This window comes from Chelonia mydas, chromosome 21 (assembly GCF_015237465.2).
Source record: "Chelonia mydas isolate rCheMyd1 chromosome 21, rCheMyd1.pri.v2, whole genome shotgun sequence".
Lineage (NCBI taxonomy): Eukaryota > Metazoa > Chordata > Testudines > Cheloniidae > Chelonia > Chelonia mydas.
Window position 1 is genome coordinate 10,259,334 of NC_051261.2, and position 23,760 is coordinate 10,283,093.

General features: G+C 47.4%; 1 long non-coding RNA gene across 2 annotated transcripts in view; it reads right to left on the reverse strand.

The window, feature by feature from the left end:
- The window catches only part of LOC122463495, a 169,028-nt gene that overhangs the window by 120,294 nt on the left and 24,974 nt on the right, over nucleotides 1–23,760 (reverse strand). Inside the window, exon 2 of one of the 2 annotated variants that reach the window (XR_006286921.1) lies at nucleotides 6,149–6,383. The exons of the other annotated variant lie outside the window; for it this stretch is intronic. This is a non-coding gene — a long non-coding RNA (uncharacterized LOC122463495). Of the gene's footprint in view, nucleotides 1–6,148; nucleotides 6,384–23,760 lie in introns of those variants that run through there. 2 annotated transcript variants of the gene reach the window in all.

Below are 23,760 nucleotides of genomic sequence, written 5' to 3' on the forward strand. Positions count from 1 at the left end.
GCAAATTGGATACAATTAACGTAGGCTTGAATAGAGACTGGGAGTGGCTAAGTCATTATGCAAGGTAACCTATTTCCCCTTGTTTTTTCCTAACCCCCCCCTCAGACATTCTTGTTAAACCCTGGATTTGTGCTGGAAATGGCCCACCTTGATTATCATACCCATTGTAAGGAGAGTGATCACTTTAGATAAGCTATTACCAGCAGGAGAGTGGGGTGGGGGGAGGTATTTTTTCATGCTTTGTGTGTATAAAAAGATCTTCTACACTTTCCACAGTATGCATCCGATGAAGTGAGCTGTAGCTCACGAAAGCTTATGCTCAAATAAATTGGTTAGTCTCTAAGGTGCCACAAGTACTCCTTTTCTTTATGGTCATCTAAGGCTTTTTGTTCAACTGAAGTAGTCTTGGAGCATTGAGGGAAACAATGCTCTGTCCACAGCCAAGCGCAGATACAATAGACATTATCCTATAATGAGGGGACACTTATACGCACCACTGTCCTCTATTGGATTCATCAGCGCTTCTCAAGACACATCTTAGGCCCCATATTGCTAGCAGCTAATAGAGGGGAGGATTCTCCCACAGTTATGCTGGAGGGGCTGCCTTTAGGGAGAAAACAGTCAAGTCCCCCAGTGGCTGCAGGTTTGCAACAAGAAACATGTAATACATTGTAATAAGCTACAGTGCATGGTTTGCCTTGCTCCAGCCCACCTCCTCACGGGGATCATGGAGCCTTCCTCGCTCTTCCTTTGTAGTTGCACAATAGCTGCAGCTATTGGCGAGGCGGCCTGCATTTACCGTGGTGGCCGCATCACTGAACCCCAAGAAATACAGGATCTCCTCCTTAGGGTGTTCCATTCCCCTTCAATTCTCCACCCCATAACCCCTTCCTCCACCCTTGCACCACACTGACCCTCCCTCCCCCCTTCAAGGTCTCTAAATAATCCACATTCCCAATCCAGGAGCCTCTCTCTGCTGCATTTAAAAGATTTCTGCCATCAGGCACAAGGAAATCAAATGGTGATATCAGAGAGCATTAGAATTAACATGGTTTGGATCAGTGCCTAGCTACTGAGCCACGCTCCAGCCCAGGCTCACAGTCCTGAAATCTCTTCAGCAAGGCAACTCCATGCCTCTGAGCTGAATCGAGTTGGACAGTGCTTAGGGAAAAAAGGCTCCTGAGGGAAAGGGGGGCGAGGGGGGGGGTTACAATTTATAAAGCCGCTTTCAGTTTGACTCATTAGCTTTGCCTGAGGCTCCAGAACATGACGAAAGCCAGCCAGAGAGGAAGAGGGTGAGCCGGGGATGGGGAGGGAGAGAAAGCTGTAATTGCAATTGCTGGAATTCACTTTTAATGTTAGCTTCTGAATACAGTAAACACACTCTCCGAGTCCAGGGAATAAGCATTGATTTTTTGCAAGTGTTCCAGTGAAAAGCTTCAATCAATTCTATTCTGTCAGAGACTTGCCTCTTGGCCTCCAATTACTCAATCTCTGCCCCCACCAAATACACACCCTACACAGGGGGAGTAGTATTTTAAAAGCTACTCCTCCCCCTTCCAGCTGACAGGCCATGGGGGTGGAGGGGGAAATTAAAGTTAAGAGTGGCATGATAAGATATACAAGGGACCATGCACACAGCAGAGAACACCTGGCCCCCCAGGCAATTAGAAAGGTTTGCACACTTGTGTGCAGCAATAACACATTAGCTTGATTGGATGCTCCCATTGTTTCTAATTCCACATCCTGACTTTGACCAGCAGGCTAAAGGAGAAGACTCAGGTTGTGGGGGGGGGAGAAAGAGCTTGAGCAGACAGCTTGAGAGTTGAGGAGAGGGGCCTGCCTTAGAGGGGAGAGATGCTACCAAGGAGCAGTCTAAGATGTCAAAACACAGGAGTGTGAGGTCGAGTTAGAGGAGCCCCCTCCCAGCCTACGGGCCTCTGGAAGCCAAAGGCATGAAGACAGCCTCCTCCCAATGAGGGACAAAGAGGGGCCTCTGGGGCAACCCAGACAGCCTCTCCTACAAGAGGGGAATGGTCAGGAATGTCTTGCAAGTAGACTGACTTAAAGATCATTTAAACAATGAAGGAAACCCCAAAGCAGCCTAAAGCACAGGAAGGTTACAATGGCCCATTACAATACATTTTTAACTGCCCAGACTGGGGGAAATGCCCCTTCCCCCTCAAGCAAGGCTTCCCTGCTTTCCCCTGCTCGATAGCCCAAGGTGAGCAACCCATCCCAGTGCCCCAGGCTTGCTCTACAACCACCTCAGTGAAGAGTTTAGGAGCGCGCCAGGCATGGCCAGGGGGAGATGCTCTGACAGATTAGCCTGTGTGATGTGCAACTGAAACCGATGGAGTGGGTGGTGGGGAGGGGAAATGAGTCACAAACAGAGCAACAATGATAGACGTGGGGGATGCTACATGAGTAGACTATGGGGGAAAAGCCACATGTGGGCTCACAGCAGCTAGTGGAGCATTGTTGAGGGAACAGCCAGGCTAGGGGCTTTTATTCCCTAGTACGCAGTAGCAGAGACGGCATGTGTGAGGGATGAGAGGGTGACTGACCCATCCAGGAGTCAGAGAACCAGATTACTCCATTCCTGGTGAGGACAAAGGGACTTGAAATCCTTTATTCACAGCAATCGCCCCCCATCCTGCCAATGTGCCTCAGTCCTAGGCTGCAAGGACCCACTCTACAGACAAGTGCGCAGTTCGTTTCTCTATGTCCACCCTGTTCCATCCTCAAATTGGGCCCTGTTTGCATACTTACACCACTCCCATCACCCTTGTTCCTGTAGCACCGTAAGCAGGGCTGATTGTATTTGTGAAGTGCCATCCAGGAATCAAAGGGTGGGGGAGAAGGTGTGCTGAGGTGACACTGACCAAAAATTGCATTTTCCACTCAAATGGATTTTTCCCCTCAAAGTGTCTTTCTGCAGAAAAATTTGGTTTTCCATCAAAAACCAAGCAGCCCAAAAGTTTCCACTTGGAAATGTCACCATGGTGCTGTCTGTCCCCATTCTTCTTTATGGGCCATGCTCCCCAGCTGGACTATTTCCCCATGAGGCACATGGCCAGGGAGTCCCATGATGGTTCAGCAAGACCTGGCTAGGGACTCCAGCCTGCAGAGAAGAACGAGGGCATCCGACACCTGAAATACAACTCTCGTGAGGCCATGCAGCTGCATTTTTTGTTTTCAGCTCCATGTTCTTGGGGCTTTGCTGAAAAATCAAGCAAGCAAGCTTTCCACAACAGTTTCCCCAGCCCCCCACTAGCTATGCTCAGCACACGCAACTTTGACCAGGGTCTCAAGAGCTCAGCTCCCATTTAGGCAACCAAGTAAGCAGTCAGGTTGTCCAGAAGTGTTGAGCACAGTGGGTGTGGCAGAGTTCTGGGGAAAAAAAAAAATCTAGCCTCAGGTCTTCAGGTCTCATCTAGGGTCAGTTGCTGTAGTGGGACAAATCCAAACCCTGGAGAAAGCTCTGATCTACCTACAGACTTTGCAGCTCAGACACCTCTCTGGTGGCAACACTTGGTCAATCCTGGCTTTTAATAGAGCTAGCATATAGAGGAGCAGGATCTGTACCTAATCTTCAACCACACTAGCCCATTCAGTCCCTTCTATAGGGAATTGTAACTCCTGGGTTCTACACCAACTGCCCAGCCCCATCTGGCAAGCAGCTAAAATTCACTTAGCCAGCAAACAACTCCACTGTCTCTCTAGAACTGCCAGAGAGCTAGTGTGAATAGTTTACAATGAGCGCAGCAATAACTTGGATTTCCTCTCCATGTCTCATTCAGAAGATAAGATGTGAGAAGTGACTGTGCTGCTCATTGTGGGTTGTTTTGAGGCTTCCTAGATGTTGCCCCCTGGATTGTGTGCCTTTTGTTAATCCAGCCATGAGAACAGAGGCCAGGGGAAGGACTAGGAAAGAGAAAGGGTCAATAATTGAGGCTTTGGCTCCTAATGCAGCATGAAAGATCAGATTGACCTTCTCCCCTGTAACTGCCAAGCCGATTACCTGACATTTTCATTTCCAGGTGAGCTCCATTCCTTCATCAAGGCAGGTCTAAGCACAAGCAAATGTTCAGTTTTGGTTTGAGGTTGGGTTTTTTTGTTTGTTTTGTTTTGTGGGGTTTTGGGTTTTTTTTGTTTTTTTTTTTAAAGTGAATTACATGCAGCCTCCAGATTTCTGGCAAATTCTCAGAGCAGCCCCTGAGCATAAAAAACCTTGGGTACCCCTGACTTGCATCTGGGGTTAAGGATGGAGTCAGAGCCCTTTTCTGTAGAAGGAAAACCCATCATGCATATCTGAAATGCAGAGAGCCAACAATACATGGCTACCACCTCATTTACTTTACAAGCCTAGAAGCCTTAACCAAGTACAAGACCCTGTTGTATTGGGCATGCAGGCAGAAACATGGAGACAGTTCACAGAATCATAGAAGATTAGGGTTGGAAAGGACCTCAGGAGGTCATCTAGTCCAATTCCTGCTCAAGGCAGGACCAACCCCCACTAAATCATCTCAGCCAGGGCTTTGTCAAGCCAGGCCTTAAAAACCTTTAAGGATGATGGAAGGTCTACCACTTCCCTAGGTAACCCATTCCAGTGCTTCACCACCCTCCTAGTGAAATAGTGTTTCCTAATATCCAACCTACACCTCCCCCACTGCAACTTGAGACCATTGCTTCTTGTTCTGTCATCTGCCACCACTATTGAGAACAGCCGAGCTGCATCCTCTTTGGAACCCCCCTTCAGGTAGTTGAAGGCTGCTATCAAGTCGCACCTCACTCTTCTCTTCTGCGGACTAAATAAACCCAGTTCCCTCAGCCTCTCCTCAAGTCATGTGCCCCAGCCCCCTAATCATTTTTGTTGCCCACCACTGGATTCTCTCCAATTTGTCCACATCCTTTCTGTAGTGGGGGGCCCAAAACTGGACACAATACTCTAGATGTGGCCTCACCAGTGCCGAATAGAGGGGAATAATCACTTCCCTCGATCGGCTGGCAATGCTCCTACGAACACAACCCAATATGCCGTTAGGCTTCTTGGCAACAAGGGCACACTGACTCATATCCAGCTTCTCCTCCACTGTAATCCCCAGGTCCTTTTCTGCAGAACTGCTGCCTAGCCATTCGGTCCCCAGCTTGTAGAAGCGCATGGGATTCTTCCATCCTAAGTGCAGGACTCTGCACTTGCCCTTGTTGAACCTCATCAGATTTCATTTGGCCCAATCCTCCAATTTGTCTAGGTCACTCTGGACCCTATCCCTACCCTCCAGCGTATCTACCTCTCCCCAGCTTAGTGTCATCCATGAATTGCTGAGGGTGCAATCCATCCCATCATCCAGATTAATGAAGATGAACAAAACTAGCCCCAGGACCCACCCCGGGGCACTCCGCTTGATACCGGCTGCCAACTAGACAGAGCCGCTGATCACTACCCATTGAGTCCAATCTAGCCAGCTTTCTATCGCCTTATAGTCCATTCATCCAATCCAGACTTCTTTAACTTGCTGTCAAGAATACAATGGGAGACTATATCAAAAGCTTTGCTAAAGTCAAGGTATATCACATCCACCACTTTCCCCATATCCACAGAGCCAGTTCTCATCTTAGAAGGCAATCGGGTTGGTCAGACATGACTTGCCCTTGGTGAATCCATGTTGACTGTTCCTGATCACCTTCCTCTCCTCCAAGTGCTTCAAAATGGATTCCTTGAGGACATGCTCCATGATTTTTCCAGGGACTGAGATGAGGCTGACTGGTCTGTAGTTCCCTAGTGTAACGATGCTGGTTCTGGTGGGACCCAACTGAGAGTGCCAATTCAGGACAAATTGATTAAAGCAGGGCAATTACAGCCCAAGGCTGGGGTGTCTCTGCACACCAAGACAAACCAAACCAGACAGATGGAGAGGATTATGGTTTTATGGCTAACCACAAGTCACATAAGCAATTTCCTTAGACACTCCAGTTTTCCAGTATCACCACCAGTGCCACTCGTTATGTGGACAAATGGTAACGAAAACCAAAACCCCACTAAAAGAAAAGGTTCTCTCAGTCCCAAAGGACCAAGCCCCAGACTCAGGTCAATAGACAAATCAGATCTTACCCACAAATCTGTTGTCAATCCTTTAGAATCTAAAATCTAAAGGTTTATTTATAAAAAGAAAAAGATATAGATGAGAGCTAGCATTGGTTAAATGGAATCAATTACATACCGTAATGGCAAAGTTCTTGGTTTAGGCTTGTAGCGATGATGGAATAAGCTGCAAGTTCAAATCAAGTTTCTGGAGTACATTCACAGCTAAGATGGGTCATCAGTCCTTTCTGTAGGGCTTCTGTTTGTAGCAAAGTCCCTCCAGAGATCAGAAGCAGGACTGAAAACCAGATGGAGATGAGGCATCAGCCTTTTATAGTTTTTTTCAGGTGTAAGAACACCTCTTTGTTCTTACTGTGGAAAATTACAGCAAAATGGAGTTTGGAGTCACATGGGCAAATCCCTGCATACTTCGCTGAGTCACGAGGGGTAACTGCCTTCTCTCAATGGGTCAATTGTACAGCTGACGGTCCTTAATGAGCCATCAAGCAGGCTAGGCAGAGCTGATACCAACTAGTCCGGGGTGTCACCCAGAAGCATAGCACAAGTTTGAACTACAGACAGTATAGAGCCAATACTTATAACTTTAAATACAAAAATGATATACATACAGATAGCATAATCACAACCACCAAACTGTAACCTTGTCTTAGACACCTTATTTGACCCCCTTTATACAAGATTCGGTGCCACTACAGGACTTTGGTTGCAACAATGATCTATACAGTCCCAGTTCATCTCAACAACATCACACCCAGATTCTCCTTAACTTTTTTTAAAGATGGGCACTATATTTGCCTTTTTCCAAGTGTCTGGGACTTCCCCTGATCACCATGAGTTTTCAAAGATAATGGCCAATGGCTCTGCAATCACATCAGCCAACTCCCTCAGCACCCTCAGATGCATTAGATCTGGACCCATGGACTTGTGCATGTCCAGCTTTTCTAAATAGTCCTTAACCTGTTTTCACCACTGAAGGTGGATCACCTTCTCCCTGTGTTGTGCTGCCCAGTGCAGCAGTCTGGGAGCTGACCTTGTCCCTGAAGACTGGGCAAAAAAAGCACCGAGTACTTGAGCTTTTTTCACATCTGTCATTAGGTTGCCTCCCCCATTCAGTAAGGGTCCCACACTTTCCCTGACCACCTTCTTGTTGCTAACATACCTGTAGAAACCCTTCTGTTACCCTTCACATCCCTTGCTAGCTGCAACTCCAATTGTGCTTTGACCTTCCTGATTACAACCCTGCATGCTCAAGCAATATTTATACTCCTCCCTAGTCATCTGTCTAAGTTTCCACTTCTTGTAAGCTTCCTTTTTGTGTTTAAGCTCACTGAAGAGTTTAAGCTCTCTGTTAAACCAAGCTGGTCACCTGCCATATTTGATCTTCTTTCTGCATATCAGGATGGTTTGTTCCTGCACCCTCAAGAAGGCTTCTTTAAAATACAGCCAGCTTTCCTGAACTCCTTTCCCCCTCATATTAGCCTCTCAGGGGATCCTGCCCATCATTTCCCTGAGTCTGCTTTTCTGAAGTCCAGGGTCTGTATTCCACTGCTTTGCTTTCTTCTTTTTGTCAGGATCCTGACCACGACCATCTCATGGTCACTGCTGCCCAGGTTGCCACCCACTTCTACTTCCCCTACCAATTCTTCCCTGTTTGTGAGCAGGGAGTCAAGAGGAGCACAGTCCCTGGTTGGCTCCTCCAGCACTTGCACCAGGACGTTGTCTCCAACACCCTCCAAAAACAGTCTCTTCCCCTCTCCGTCTTAGACAACTTACAGTCTAAGTAGTCTAGGCAGACAGGGTTGTGACGGGTTTGGTCACAGAGACCCCCTTGGGACTGTCATCTGAAATGCTAAATTTATCTCTGAGCCAGTTTTCCCTGCCAGCTTGGGACTCCAGAATACTGCTTTGTTGAGCCAGACACACAAGCCTGCTGCAACACAGACCCAGGTCTGGTCCGTGCCCCCAAAGCTGCAGACTAACCAAAAACTGCTCAGCAAGTCACCTCTCTCCAGCACCCAGGCACCCAGTTCCCAATGCAATCCAAACCCCAAATAAATCCATTTTACTCTGTATAAAGCTTACACAGGGTAAACTCAAATTGTCCGCCCTTAACACTGTGTGACAGGGTCGGGCCAGATGGCTAGAGGAGAGTGATCCTATTGGGATCCGGGAAGTGGGCAGGCAAAACCCGTCCACTGCTAAAGGATCCCCCCCCTCAGCCTAAGAGGGGGATCCACAAGACCTGGATACCAAATAAATACGGGGGACAACTAATGAAATAACAGGGACAGGAGTGCGGTCAAAGGGTCAAACGAAGGGAAACAGATGGGGACACCGAGCAGAGAACCCTGGACAGCGTCCACTGCTCCTCAAAGGCGTCAAGGGAGTCAGTGGATGCCCCCCAGAGGAACTCTGCCCGGATACGTGAACGGACGGAGGATCAGAAATAAGCCCCACAGTCACAGGAGACTCCATCGGCCAACCTCCTCACTCTAGTTTTATAGATGGCCATTTTAGCTAGGGCCAGGAGAAGGTTGACCAGGAGATCCTGTGACTTTGTGGGGCAACAGGAGAGTGATAGAAGGCAGATGTATTAACCCCAAGTTAAGTTGGTCTCTTTTCCCTGGGTAACAGGGAAGGTTCCAGAACAATCAGGAACTTTCCGGAAACAATTACGGCAGACAGGCTGATTAGAACACCTGCAGCCAATCAAGAAGCTGCTAGACTCAATTAAGGCAGGCTAATCGGGGCACTTGGGTTTAAAAAAGCTCTCACTCCAGTTAGTGAGGGGTGCATGTAAGGAGCTGGGAGTGAGAGGACATGCTGCTGGAGGACTGAGGAGTACAAGCGTTAACAGACATCAGGAGGAAGGTCCTCTTGTGAGGACAAAGAAGGTGTTGGGAGGAGGCCATGGGGAAGTAGCCCAGGGAGTTGTCGCTGTCGCACAGCTGTTCCAGGAGGCACTCTAGACAGCTGCATTCCACGGGGCCCTGGGCTGGAACCCGGGGTAGAGGGCAGGCCTGGGTTCCCCCCAAACCTCCCAACTCCTGACCCAACACAGGAGGTTCCACCGGAGGGGAAGGTCTCTAGGCTGTTCCCCAACCCACATGGTGGATCAGCAGAGACTGCGGGGATTGTTCTTACTCTTTTTTCCCCCCATGCTGGCCAGTGATGAGGTTATCTGAGTGAGCTGCAGATTTGAGCCACGAAAGTGGCCAAACTGAGGGCTACTGTGAATCTCTGAGAAGAGCAAAATCCGCCAGTAAGCGCAGGACCCACCAAGGTAGAGGAGGAACTTTGTCACAACTGGTGTTGGCTATGGGATTTGGTGTGCATAGCACGGCAGAAGGAGGGTGTTAAAAAAAAACAAAGGAGAGGGGGTTTTTTTTTATTACCACAATGGAGGAGGTAGTGCGGGCACTGATACAAGCCATGGCTGCCCAGCAGGAGGCTACCCGTGTCCAGGCAGCCACCCAACAGGAGGCAGTGCGGCTGCAACAAGAGACTAATCGCCTGCTGATGGACCAGGCTGCTCAAGACCGGGCTATGTTGCGGGAACTGGTAAACCAGGTAAAGGCCCTTACAGAGCTGAACCGCAGCCATGATGGATGCAGATCATGCGGGCCAGCAATTGGCTGCAGAAAATGATGCAGGAGGATGATATAGAGGCATACCTCCTGGCCTTTGAGAGGACAGCTCTGTGGGAGGCTTGGCCCCGAGAACAGTGGTCTGGCCTCCTTGCTCCATTCCTGTGTGGGGAGGCCCAGAAGGCCTACTATGATCTGTCTGAAGAGGCTGCGGCAGACTACCCCCAGCTGAAAGCAGAGATCCTGGCCAGATCTGGGGTAACGACCGCAGTGCGGGCCCAGCAATATCACGAGTGGAGGTACCAGGAAAACAAAACCCCACGGTCCCAATTATATGACCTCATCCATCTCACATGCAAGTGGTTACGAACTGAGTCCCTGAGTCCGGAGGAGAAACTAGAGGTTCTGGTCATCGACCAGTACATGAGAGGACTACCGCCACACCTTCGCACCTGGGTAAGCCAGAATGAACCCTCCGCCTACAATGAGGTCGTCGTGCTGGTAGAAAGGCGAAGGACGGCGAGGGAGCTGACCCGACCAGTTAAGGAAGAAGCACCCCGGGTTACATTAGCAGCACCAAGCCCTAGAGCTCGGGTGACTGGGCCATCAGGAGAGCCCAGGTAAAAAAAGAGAGGGGCTGAAGGCCCACCAGAAGCCACAAAGAGTCGGAGCACTGAGGGGGAAGAGGATCATGATGTTAGACTGCCCAAACCAAGAGACCAGGGAACGCCTAGGGCTCCATACAGATGTTACACCTGCAGGGAATGGGGACACATAGCTGCACAGCGTCCCAGTGCTGGAGGAGCCTATGCAGTGTAACCTGGGGAACTGGGCAGACCCATGCTCCCTAATCCACCTTATGGGGGTCTCACTAACCCCACATATGTACATCAGACCAGTGAAGCTAAATGGGGTAGAGACCACGACATTGGTTGATTGGGGGAGTGCTATCACGCTTGTCTTGGGGAAGCTCGTGAAGCGTAGTCAGCTGCTGTGGGCTAAGCATACAGGAATAACATGCAGCCATGGGACAGTTGGTTATTAACTCACCATCCCAGTAAAAATCGAGATTCAGGGGAACGCTACTGAGGTAGCAGCAGGTGTAGTCCCTAAACTCCCATACCCAGTGCTCATAGGGAAGGACTTCCCAGGGTTTGGAGACTTACTCCCGGTAGGGGAATTGGGGAAAGGGGGAACCCTGAAGTCCGTGAGGCATCCACAGTAGACTGTCAACCCCCAATCTTCTCTGAAATTTCCCCAGATTTGTTCTCCACTCCCAGACAGGGTAGAAAGTCGAAAAGGGAAAGGAGGGCAGCTAAGGCCTCAGGAACCCAAATACTGACCCAAAGCCAGAGGGTCGCTCTCATAGGTAGGTGGACCCAAGCAGCTGAAAAGGAGGCCACCCAGGAGGGAGAAGCACCTGAGTCTGACCCACACCCTAACGCCTCTGAACCAGCAGAGGCAACAGACTGGCCCCTAGTTCTCTGGCAGATTAGCCCCGGGAGAGGAAATTTTGGACAGGACCAGGCTGAAGACCCAAGATATGACATTAAGAAGGAGGTGACCAAAATAGATGGGGTCCGCATGGAAGGGAAAACCCAGGGACCAGGACCCTACTTCATAATGAAGAAGAATCTCTTATACTGGGTTGCACCAGTACAGGGGCAGAAGGTACAGCAGATCCTAGTACCTCAAAAACACCAGAATACTGTATTAAGTCTTGCCCATAGTCATCTTTTTGGGGGGCATTTGGGGGTAGAGAAGACCCTGGCATGGGTCCTGCAATGATTCTTCTGGCTCGGAGTACATGAAGTGTGGAGGTACTGTGCGTCCTGCCTAGAGTGCCAGCTGCACAGTCCCCGTCCCCACTTGAGGGCATCTTTAGTACTCCTTCCCATCATAGAGGTCCCCTTTGAGTGAATAGCCATGGACCTAGTGGGATCCCTGGAAAAGACAGCCCGGGGCCACCAATATATACTTGTCGTTCTGGATTATGCTACTCCCCCCTGCGGAACACGGCCTCTAAAACAATAGCCAAAGAGTTGGTGGGGATCTTTGCCCTAGTGGGGCTACCAAAGGAGATATTAACAGACCAAAGTACCCCATTTATGTCGAAGCTAATGAAGGACCTCTGGACGCTGCTCCATATACATACCCTGAGAACTTCAGTCTATCATCCGCAGACCGATGGGCTGGTAGAAAGGTTTAACCGAACCCTCAAGGCAATAAGGAAAGTGGTAAGTCGGGACGAGAAGGATTGGGACACCCTACTACCCTATCTTATGTTTGCAATCCAGGAGGTACCTAAGGCCTCAACTGGGTTTTCCCCCTTTGAGTTATTATATGGACGCCACCCCCGTGGCATACTAGATATCACAAAAGAAATCTGGGAAGAGGAACCCAATGAGGAGAGAAATATAATTGATCATGTGTTGCAGATGTGAGAACGCATAGCCCAGGTCACCCCATTGTAGGAGAACATTTGGAAAAGGCACAGGAGGCCCAGTGAACCCATTACAATCGCCAGGCAAAAGTCCGACAGTTCCAACCAAGGGATCGGGTGACTGTGTTGGTACCCACGGCAGAAAGCAAACTTTTGGCCCAATGGCACGGGCCCTATGAGGTGGTTGAACCCGGGGGGGAAGTAACCTACAAGGTGCGGCAGCCAGGACGCCACAAACAAGAACAAATTTATCACATTAACCTCTTAAAGCCTTGGCACCAACAAGAGGCATGTGTAGTGGCCCAAGAGACCCCAATCCAGGGAAGTAACATGCAGGAGCAGATCAGGATACCAACTGATCTGACAAACCAGAAGGAGGTAACTGAGATGATCAACTGATACCAGGACGTGTTTACAACCAAACAAGGTCGGACCACCAAAGCATATCACCACATCACAGACCCTGGGGCAAAGGTAACTTTAAGGCCCTATTGGGTCCCAGCGGCAAAAAGCGAGGAGATCAAGGCAGAGGTAAAAAGGATGTTGGAGCTGGGAGTCATCGAAGAGTCCCACAGTCAGTGGTCAAGCCTGATTGTGTTGGTGCCCAAACCCGATGGCACCACTAGGTTTTGTAATGACTTTCGCTGGCTGAATGAGACATCCAAATTCAATGCATACCCATATTGATGAGTTAGTTGACCACCTGGGCAATGCTCGATTTTTGACCACCCTTGATTTAACAAAGGGATCCTGGCAGATTCACCTTGCCAAAGATGCAAAAGAAAAGACGGCATTCTCTATCCCAAAGGGTCTGTTTCAATATACTGCTATGGGTACCCGCATGGCCCCACAGTATGCCAACATTTTTATGGCTGACTTAGAACGCTTCCTCAGTTCTCGTCCCCTACTGCCCCTACTTTACTTGCGCTACATTGATGACATCATCATCTGGACCCATGGAAAAGAAGCCCTTGAGGAATTCCACCATGATTTCAACAATTTCCATCCCACCATCAACCTCAGCCTGGACCAGTCCACACAAGAAATCCACTTCCTGGACACTACAGTGCTAATAAGCGATAGTCACATCACCGCCACCCTATACCGGAAACCTACTGACCACTATTCCTACCTACATGCCTCCAGCTTTCACCCAGACCACACCACACGATCCATTGTCTACAGCCAAGCTCTACGATACAACCGCATTTGCTCCAACACCTCAGACAGAGACAAACACCTACAAGATCTCTATCAAGCATTCTTACAACTACAATACCCACCTGCGGATGTGAAGAAACAGACTGATAGAGCCAGAAGAGGTCCCAGAAGTCACCTACTACAGGACAGGCCCAACAAAGAAAATAACAGAACGCCACTAGCCGTCACCTTCAGCCCCCAACTAAAACCCCTCCAACGCATTAAGGATCTACAACCTATCCTGAAGGATGACCCAACACTCTCACAAATCTTGGGAGACAGGCCAGTCCTTGCCTACAGACAACTCCCCAACCTGAAGCAAATACTCACCAGCAACCACACACCACACAACAGAACCACTAACCCAGGAACCTATCCTTGTAACAAAGCCCGTTGCCAACTCTGCCCACATATCTATTCAGGGGACACCATCATAGGGCCTAATCAGCCACACTATCAGAGGCTTTTCACCTGTACATCTACCAATGTGATATATGCCATCATGTGCCAGCAATGCCCCTCTGCCATGTACATTGGTCAAACTGGACAGTCTCTACGTAAAAGAATAAATGGACACAAATCAGATGTCAAGAATTATAACATTCATAAACCAGTCGGAGAACACTTCAATCTCTCTGGTCACTCGATTTCTGACCTAAGAGTGACTATTCTTCAACAAAAAAACTTCAGAAACAGACTCCAATGAGAGACTGCTGAATTGGAATTAATTTGCAAATTGGATACAATTAACTTAGGCTTGAATAGAGACTGGGAGTGGTTGAGTCATTATACAAAGTAAAACTATTTCCCCTTGTTTATTCCTCCCTCCCCGTTCCTCAGACATTCTTGTTAACTCCTGGAAATGTGCTGGAAATGACCCACCTTGATTATCACGTCAAAAGGTTCTCCCCCCACCCCACTCTCCTGCTGGTAATAGCTCATCTTAAGTGATCACTCTCCTTACAATGTGTATGATAAACACCCATTTTTTCATGGTCTGTGTGTATATAAATCTCCTCACTGTATTTTCCACTTTATGCATCCGATGAAGTGAGCTGTTGCTCACAAAAGCTTATGCTCAAATAAATTGGTTAGTCTCTAAGGTGCCACAAGTACTCCTTTTCTTTTTTCAATATACTGTTCTTCCTTTTGGACTGCCACCTTCTAGTGTCTTATGGACAAGCTCCTACGGCCCCATACCAGTTATGCAGCGGCATACCTGGATGTGATTCTTCACACCCCCAACTTGGAAATCCACTTGGAAAAGGTGGAAGCAGTTCTGGATACGCTAAGATGGTCTGGCCTCACAGCCAACCCAGTCAAGTGTGCTATAGGGCTAGCCAAGGCTAAATACCTTGGCTACATTGTGGGAAGGGGCATGGTCAAGCCCCAACTAAACAAAACTAGAGGCTATCCAAAATTGGCCCCGGCCGAATCGGAAAAAGCAAGTCTAGGCATGCCTGGATGTGGTGGGGTACTACCGACAATTTATTCCCCATTTTGCTACCAGAGCGAGTCCCCTGATCAGACACAGAAGGAGTTGACCTGGACTGTGGGTTCACGAAAACAGCCAAACTGAAGGCTGCCGTGAATCTCCGAGACGAGCAAATCCACCAATAAGCACAAGACCCACCAAGGTAGAGGAGGAACTTTGTTGCAACTGATAGAGAGCTATGCACAGCTGTTTGCTCCCCCAGGTACTAATCACTTACTCTGGCTTTATCAATAAACAAAAGTGATTTTATTAAGTGTAAGGTAACAGACAGAACAAAGTTACCAAGCAAAACAAAACAAAACATGCAAGCCTAAGCCTAATACATTAACTGATCACAGATAATGTTTCACCCTCAGAGATGTTCCAATAAGCTTCTTTCACAGACTAGACTTCTTCCTAGTCTGGCTCCAATCCTTTCCCCGGTACAGTTTGTGTTCGTTCCAGCTTAGGTGGTAACTAGGGGATCTCTCTGACTAGCCCCCTTTGTTCTGTTCCACCCCCTTTGATATCTTTGGTGCAAGGTGGGAATTTTGTCTCTCTGGGTTTCCACCCCTCCTTCTAAATGGAAAAGGACCAGGTTAAAAATAAAAGGAGTACTTGTGGCACCTTAGAGACTAACCAGTTTATTTGAGCATGAGCTTTCGTGAGCTACAGCTCACTTCATCGGATGCATAGCATATCGTGGAAACTGCAGAAGACATTATATACACACAGAGACCATGAAACAAAACTTCCTCCCACCCCACTCCCCCGCTGGCAACAGCTTATCTAAAGTGATCATCAAGTAGAGCCATTTCCAGCACAAATCCAGGTTCTCACCCTTCCCCCCCCCCCCACACACACAAACTCACTCTCCTGCTGGCAACAGCCCATCCCCCTTTGAAACCCCTCTTTATAATGCGCATGATAATCAAGGTGGGTCACCTCCAGCACTAATCCAGGTTTTCTCACCCCCCCCCCCCAAACCCCCCCCCTCCAAAAACCACACACACAAACTCATTCTCCTGCTGGCAACAGCTCATCTTACAATGTGCACAGCAATAATCCAAGTTTAACCAGAACGTCTTGGGGGGGGGGGTTGCAGGAAAAAAACAAGGGGAGACAGGCTACCTTGCATAATGACTTAGCCACTCCCAGTCTCTATTCAAGCCCAAATTAATAGTATCCAATTTGCAAATGAATTCCAATTCAGCAGTTTCTCGCTGGAGTCTGGATTTGAAGTTTTTTTGCTTTAAGATAGCGACCCTCATGTCTGTGATTGCGTGACCAGAGAGATTGAAGTGTTCTCCGACTGGTTTATGAATGTTATAATTCTTGACATCTGATTTGTGTCCATTTATTCTTTTACGTAGAGACTGTCCAGTTTGACCAATGTACATGGCAGAGGGGCATTGCTGGCACATGATGGCATATATCACATTGGTGGATGTGCAGGTGAACGAGCCTCTGATAGTGTGGCTGATGTTGTTAGGCCCTGTGATGGTGTCCCCTGAATAGATATGTGGGCACAGTTGGCAACGGGCTTTGTTGCAAGGATAGGTTCCTGGGCTAGTGGTTCTGTTGTGTGGTATGTGGTTGTTGGTGAGTATTCGCTTCAGGTTGGGGGGCTGTCTGTAGGCAAGGACTGGCCTTTCTCCCAAGATTTGTGAGAGTGTTGGGTCATCCTTCAGGATAGGTTGTAGATCCTTAATAATGCGTTGGAGGGGTTTTAGTTGGGGGCTGAAGGTGACGGCTAGTGGCGTTCTTTATGATCTTTTGATCACTTTAGATAAGCTGTTGCCAGCGGGGGAGTGGGGTGGGAGGAAGTTTTGTTTCATGGTCTCTGTGTGTATATAATGTCTTCTGCAGTTTCCACGATATGCTATGCATCCGATGAAGTGAGCTGTAGCTCACGAAAGCTCATGCTCAAATAAACTGGTTAGTCTCTAAGGTGCCACAAGTACTCCTTTTCTTTTTACGAATACAGACTAACACGGCTGTTACTCTGAAACAGGTTAAAAATGGATTCCAGTATCATGTGACATGGTCACATGTCCTGTGATATCCCAAGCCCCCATTCTTTCCAGTCTGACTCACAGGAATGCAGAAAGGCTTTCAAGTAAACAGGCATTTACAACCAATTGTCTTAGCTAATGGGAGCCATCAAGATTCTAAACCACCATTAATGGCCCACACTTTGCATAATTACAATAGGACCTCAGAGTAATACTTACTATTTCAAGCTTCAGATACAAGAATGACAAATTCATACAAATAGGATGAACACACTCAGTAGATAAGCTTTGTAATACCTTACAGGAGATCTTTTGCATAAAGCATATTCCAGTTATATTATATTCACCAACTCAGTAGTGGAACTCAGTCCGCAGAGCAGTTCTACCCCAGCTCAAGTTCCTTCCTGGAACCAAGTGAGTTCATGCTAGTAAAAAGCAGGGATTTGCAAAGGAGTGCAAGGGAGCTGGGCACCCACGTCACACTGAATATCAATAGGATTGGGGTGTGTAGCTTCCACATGCTCCTTTGAAAATCTCACCCCAAATGCCTCATGTGTGCACAACCCCCATTTCACTTGTACTTTCGTTTGCCTGCACACGACTGAAACCTCATGACATGGAGACATTGACTGAGAAACCTTATTGCAATCACAGGGAAAGTTCCTGTTGCATTGACAAGGCCTTAAACTTTTAACAGGATAGAAATTCATGTCTGACATTTCATGCATCCACCACTAAATTATATGTACTGTATATCACTTAAGAATAATCACAGTATTTGTTGTGGTGTGTTAGGCACCAAATTATGTAGAGGCAGAGCAATTACACTGTGGGGCACAGAGTGGTTGTTCATGCAGATAATGGCCCAAGTACCACAATTTTCATTCAAGACAATTTGCAGCAAGTGTCGTGTAGGAATCCACAAAGCTATTACTTCTTGCTCCTTCAGATCTCTCCTCGAAGGCCACCTGTGCTGCCATGCCTACACAACTTGACAATGGTGCAATGGGACTGCCGCAACTTATAAGAATCCCAGTCTCACTAATTACCTGGGCTCTCCCTGGCAAATGTGTTGTCCATTTCAGGCTTAGATTTTAAGCTCTTTGGGGCAGGGACTGTCGTTTCATTGTGAGAGGTGCTGGAGAGGGTGCCTAACAGGAGCCTGACCCAACTAGAGTCTTGAGACCCTACCTTAACACCCAACCGACAATCAATTACTAATGACAAAACCCATGGAAATAGAGGCTTTCTGTCCCAGGAAATGAAAACTATTTTTTCCCCACCCTTATTGTGGATCCTCTTAGGTCTTCACCTAGGGTTAAGGAAGGCGTGAACCCTTTTCTGTAGGAGGAAACCCCATCATGCATGTGTGCAGTACAGGCACACGTCACTCCAGAGCTCAAATTCAGTCAGCCACTCTTGTCCAAAAGCGAAATCAGAACCAATGTGGAAAGGAGCAATTTTGTTTCTTGTTCCTCAAGAGATTTTAGGTCTATCCCCCAAAATTCAATGACGTCAGCACTCTGCATGAATAAGAAAACCAACTTTAAGGCCCCAGTCCTACATACACTTATGCACATGCTCAACTTTACTACCATGAGCAGTGTCATTGGTTTAAGACGGGAATTGGCAACCTGCCCGGAACTTGGAGAGAGGCACAAAGATTGCAGGAAGAAAGTTTGGGGAAGGCATCATTGCACATGGGTAGAACGCTGAAGTTGCAGCATCTCTATAAATAGTTCTCTTACTAAAGAGCCAGTTTAGTTTTAGAAACATGGAGTCCTCCCATGTTATTACCCAGCATGTAGTACATGACACAGGGGCTATTCTCAATGGTAAAACTGAACACATACTATGATCCTGCAAACACTTTTGTAATATTTAGTTTTTTCTCCTTTATCCATGGATCTCCAAGCACATTATGACAAATAAGTATTTACATTCTACAACCTGTGACAGGCAGGAGGGCAGACATGATCAGAATGGTATCTTCTGGCCTTAGATCTATGGATCTTTATACTACTACTCATGCTATTAGAGTGATTAAACCAAGAGGAGAAAGATGACTAAGGTTTGACTAACTTTCAGCACACTGTATGAGGGGGAAAAAAATCTCTGGCTTTAAGCGGCATTTCTAAATTTCTAAAGGCCAAGTGAACTCCCCACCGTGCCCCTTACCGACATGCAAGATGAAGCAGAAGGGAGTATGGAACCAGGACTGCAAACCACGTGCAATGTGTCAGAACAAAGAGGAAAGCAAAAGGAGAGAAAAAACCTGGGAAAAAGAGATGCCAGTGCCCTTGACAGATCTCACTCCAAGGCTGATGAAGCTGCCAGGAGATGCAGCATGTTTCTTTTATTGATCTATCAAAGTCTGTTTTAAAGACAGGATTATTCACTTCTGATAACATATCAAGGTCGCTTCTGATGAAAGTCAATGGATTTGGGCTGCTCGGACTCCATTTAATTAGATAGCACTGCAAATACCAAAGGAGAGAGGAGACCCTCTCTCCACAATTACTCCGCTTGGTGTTTCATGAAAGGGATTCCCCTAAACCAGAGAGAAAGGATTACTAAAATAAATGGTTTTAATTAGACAGACCTTAACCTTCCCTTCCTCAGTTATGAAAGGGAAAGGTGCATTTGTCATCTCAACATCTCAATCCTCTCTGCATCAACAGCTGGTGACACCACAGAGGGCCCCAAGGACACCAGGAGATGTGCTGGCAAATCCTTTAGCCATTAGCATTGCAGGAAGATGGGGTGGATTGAGGCCCATGGGGACAAGCTGAGATGCAGATGGCTGCTTCTGACCCAGACAAGGAAGGATTTCTCCCCATAAAAACGCAGGGTTTGCCCTAGTGCGGGGATAAATGCTATTTCCCCTTTCAATAGATCACTTGATTATCTGTTTTGTTCATTCCCTCTGTAGCACCTAGCACAACCCACTGTCAGAAGACAGGACACTGGGCTAGATGGACCTTTGGTCTGACCCAGTATGGCCGTTCTTATGTTTATATAATAGGATTTATTTTTGTTCTCCAATCCGAGCCAAGCTCCTGCAGAGCAACTCAGATATTCTTCATTGGAGGGGAATGAAAACAAAGGCTCAGGTCAGAATTGCTTTGGATCTTAGACGTCAAGCTCTGGAAGTGCCCGTGCTAAGATTAGGGGTGGGCAGACCCATTCACATACAATAGGAACCAACCAAATATTTACCTAACATGCAACCGAACTTTCTGGACCTCAAAAGAGGTCAGTTCAACTCTCCCACATGCCCCATCTTCACAGACTGGCAGCGATTAGAAAGATCACCACTGGAATACTAGGGGGAAAACTGCTTGTGCATACGGTGAGACACTCCCTTTCACAAAAACCAAGTGCACCTCTAATGGGGTGGTCTGCCCCTTTAAAAGAAATGGGGGCTCCCCCTAGACCTGTTTGATATTCAGACCTAGCTGGGAAGCGTGAGGTGATCCATATAAAGGGCTGAGAGCACTTTGCCATGGAGCCCGGCAGGATTCTCAGGGTTGGCACAAGCAGTATGCTCAGAGCAGCGGGCACCCAGATCAATCTGTCTACGTGCAAGAAGGGAGATGAGGGTTAGAGAATTCTCTTCCATATTGCTAGTGAAGCACCCTGCAGGAAGCGCGCATGTTCAAAACCTCATGTCCTGCTGGGGCACTTGTTTGAATCCAAGCAGAATGCATATGCCGTGTAGTAGAAAGAAGCCTGGAGCAAGGGGCCTGGTGCTCAGCCAGGTTTCTTGTCCTCGAGACACAGAACTAGCTTTCCAGATGAATGTCTGCAGGTACCGAACACATGAGTGCCCAGGGGCAAGGACTCTGCTCAGTCAGCAACGGAACTTTCTGCTGCCCCCTGGGCAAGACACAAATGCCCCTCCTATGATCTCTCTTTTATACATTGTGCTATGAGCTGAACTGACAGAATAGATTGGAAACTCTTTGGGGACAGGACTAAGTACATCGACTGTTTCTAACAGTAATTTTTTGTAGCACTGATTTTGAGAGGTGAAGGAACTGGCTCCCAAGCCCACTGAAATCAATAGACTCCCATTCACTGCATTGTGGGTTATTGATCAGGCCTTCCAAAGCGATGTTTTTAATGTTCAGTGCCAGTAATTGGGGACAGATATAGGAAAGCTCAACTCCCAGGCACCTAACAAGAGGCCAGATTTTCAGAAGTGCACTGCTCCCATAGTGCTGTTTCTCTAGAGTTCATCCAGTTCAGACCAACTGTTTACATGCAGTCTAAATCCCCACTGTTGACAGGGCATTGGAGCAATTCCCAGTTCTTACCGTTCCACTAACAGCAGAACCTCACCCCAGTTAACTCCTTGTTCACAAGATTCCTGGGTCAGCCTGAACCAATCCCAGATCTCTATGTTCTCCTATTGCTTGTATGTGTGAAATGGAGCGAATGGAAGGAGGAGGGGCAAAAAAACCTTCATCTACATGGGAAAGTTTCACCAGTGATAGCTATGTAGTTATACAGGTATAATTATATCCTCCTGTATGGTCACTCCATATGGTTATTCCAGGAGGAGAGTCGCTTTTTGGGTTTAGCTTAAGCTCTTTCTAAGCCAAGTAAGATGAACAGCAAAAAGGCACTCTTATACCAGAGTAAGTCTCTAGACCAGTTTTCAGAGTAGCAGCCGTGTTAGTCTGTATTTGCAAAAAGAAAAGGAGGACTTGTGGCACCTTAGAGACTAACCAATTTATTTGAGCATAAGCTTTCGTGAGCTACAGCTCACTTCATCCGATGAAGTCTGTTTTCAGATGAAGTGAGCTCCTTTTCTTTTGTCTAGACCAGGGGGAGAGAGGATATTATACCAGAATAACTGTTTCAATTCACACCTCAGATTCCACTGAAAAAGTTCTTCCATATACCACCTAGTTCTTGTATAGTGCTTTTCATTTAGAGATTTTAAAACACTTTAAAAACGAGATCAGTATCACTTTCCCATTTTACCCATGGGGAAACTGAGGCACAGCAGGGCAGTGACTTGCCCAAAGTCACAGCAGGTCAATGGCAGGGCCAGGAATACAACTAGGTCTTTTGAAGCTCAGTGCTCTACCCACTAGGTCAGTCGTTCTCAACCAGGGTACGCAGAGGTCTTCCATGGGCACATCAACTCATCTAGATATTTGCCTAGTTTTACAACAGGCTACATGAAAAGTTCTAGCAAAGTCAGTACAAACTAAAATCCCATACAGACAGTGGTTTTATACGACTCTATATACTATATCAGTGTTTCTCAAGCTGGGAGTTTGATTTATTTTATAATTATATGGTAAAAAATGAGAAAGTCAGCAATTTTTCTGTAATAGTGTGCTTTGACACCTTTGTATTTTTATGTCTGATTTTGTAGGCAAGTAGTTTTTAAAGGAGGTGAAACTTGGGATTCACAAGACAAATCAGACTCCTGAAAGGGATACATTAGTCTGGAAAGATTAAGAACTACTGCACTAGGCAACACTGCCTCCTATAGAGATCTAGAGAAAAAAATCTCTTCCAGGATTGACCCCTACTACCTACACTGAGGTTAAAAAACATACATGTGCCCTGTCTCCGCTAGGATTTTACATCTCAGTGGAAACAGACTTGCTTGAAATGACAACAGCCTTTCTTACACACACATCCTACTATGCTTTTCTTCAGAAGGAGACTTGTATAGCAACAGTGGAGCTGTAATTCATCACAACGCCAGCTCAGCCCTGAGCTTCCTTTCCACTCTTTCCAAGCTAGTTTGTTAAATTTAATTTTACAGTAATATTAATCCTAAAAAGATGATGCTCAGTGCCATTGTGAAGGGAAGATCTTTAACTGCATAGCCAGAGAAGACAAAGCTCCAGATCAAGTCAGACAGATGTCAAACCCCTCTGCACCCATTCGGTTCAATATCCCACCCACCCAATGCTCTTTGGGCCAAATTCTTTGCTTCTGTAAATGGGTACAGGACTATTGATGTCAGCCATTGACATTACACATTTGAGCCCACATGTTTGGGGCGAATCTTCTACCCTTTCCAAGCAACGCTGGGAGCCCTAGTGTAGGCAGGGCTCCTGCTGCCACTGCCATCATGGGTTAGGTCCTTCACTGATAAACAATGGAGCGGTGTCAGTTTACCCAAGGTGCACATCTGGCTTCATGTGATGCACACCTGCCATGAGCAAGGTTAGACAGAGCGTTCAGAACACCAACAGCACAGAGTCAAGTTGGTCCTGCAGTTGCATTCAGGAGATCTAGGTTCAATTCCCAGCTTTGCCATCGCCCAAGTTATTTGCTCTCTCTGCCACAGTTCCCCCACCTGTAAAATGGGGATAATAGTTTCCTTGCTGTAAACTTTGGGGAAGGGACGGGCTCTTGTTCTGCATGTGCACAGTGGGGTCACTGATCTCCATGAAGGGCTCTAAGTGCTACTGTAACAGAGCCATTACATAGTGATGGCAGTTGTATCTACTCTCACAATCCCACCCATGGAGTGGCACCAGCTGCAAGTTATTCCTCAGTAACCCTAGTTTAGAGAGAACCTAGGAAAGCTGAGGCAGGAGGCAGCACTGCCGCTGCACACGCATGTTGTTGACCTAACGGCCTGTCCTTCCACTCTGATTATTACAGCTCGATGGCTTTGTACCTCTAAAAGGGGCATTGACAAACATTTTCACTTGGAGTTCTCCAGCAGGGGCTGGTGCCATTTGGGAAGTTAGGAGGCCAGCCAGCCAGACACCATTTGCTCTGGGTCAGGGCTCCGATTTGTCTCACTCTGCTGTTTGTGCAGGTTGCTGAGCAGAGCCCAGAGCAGGTCACGGGGAGTTTTGCTATTTTCTGCACTCGGTTTTGTATGTTTTATTTTTGCTTTATGGAGAGAATGCAGTGCCCCTGAAAGGTGCTGGATTAACAGCTCAATCAAT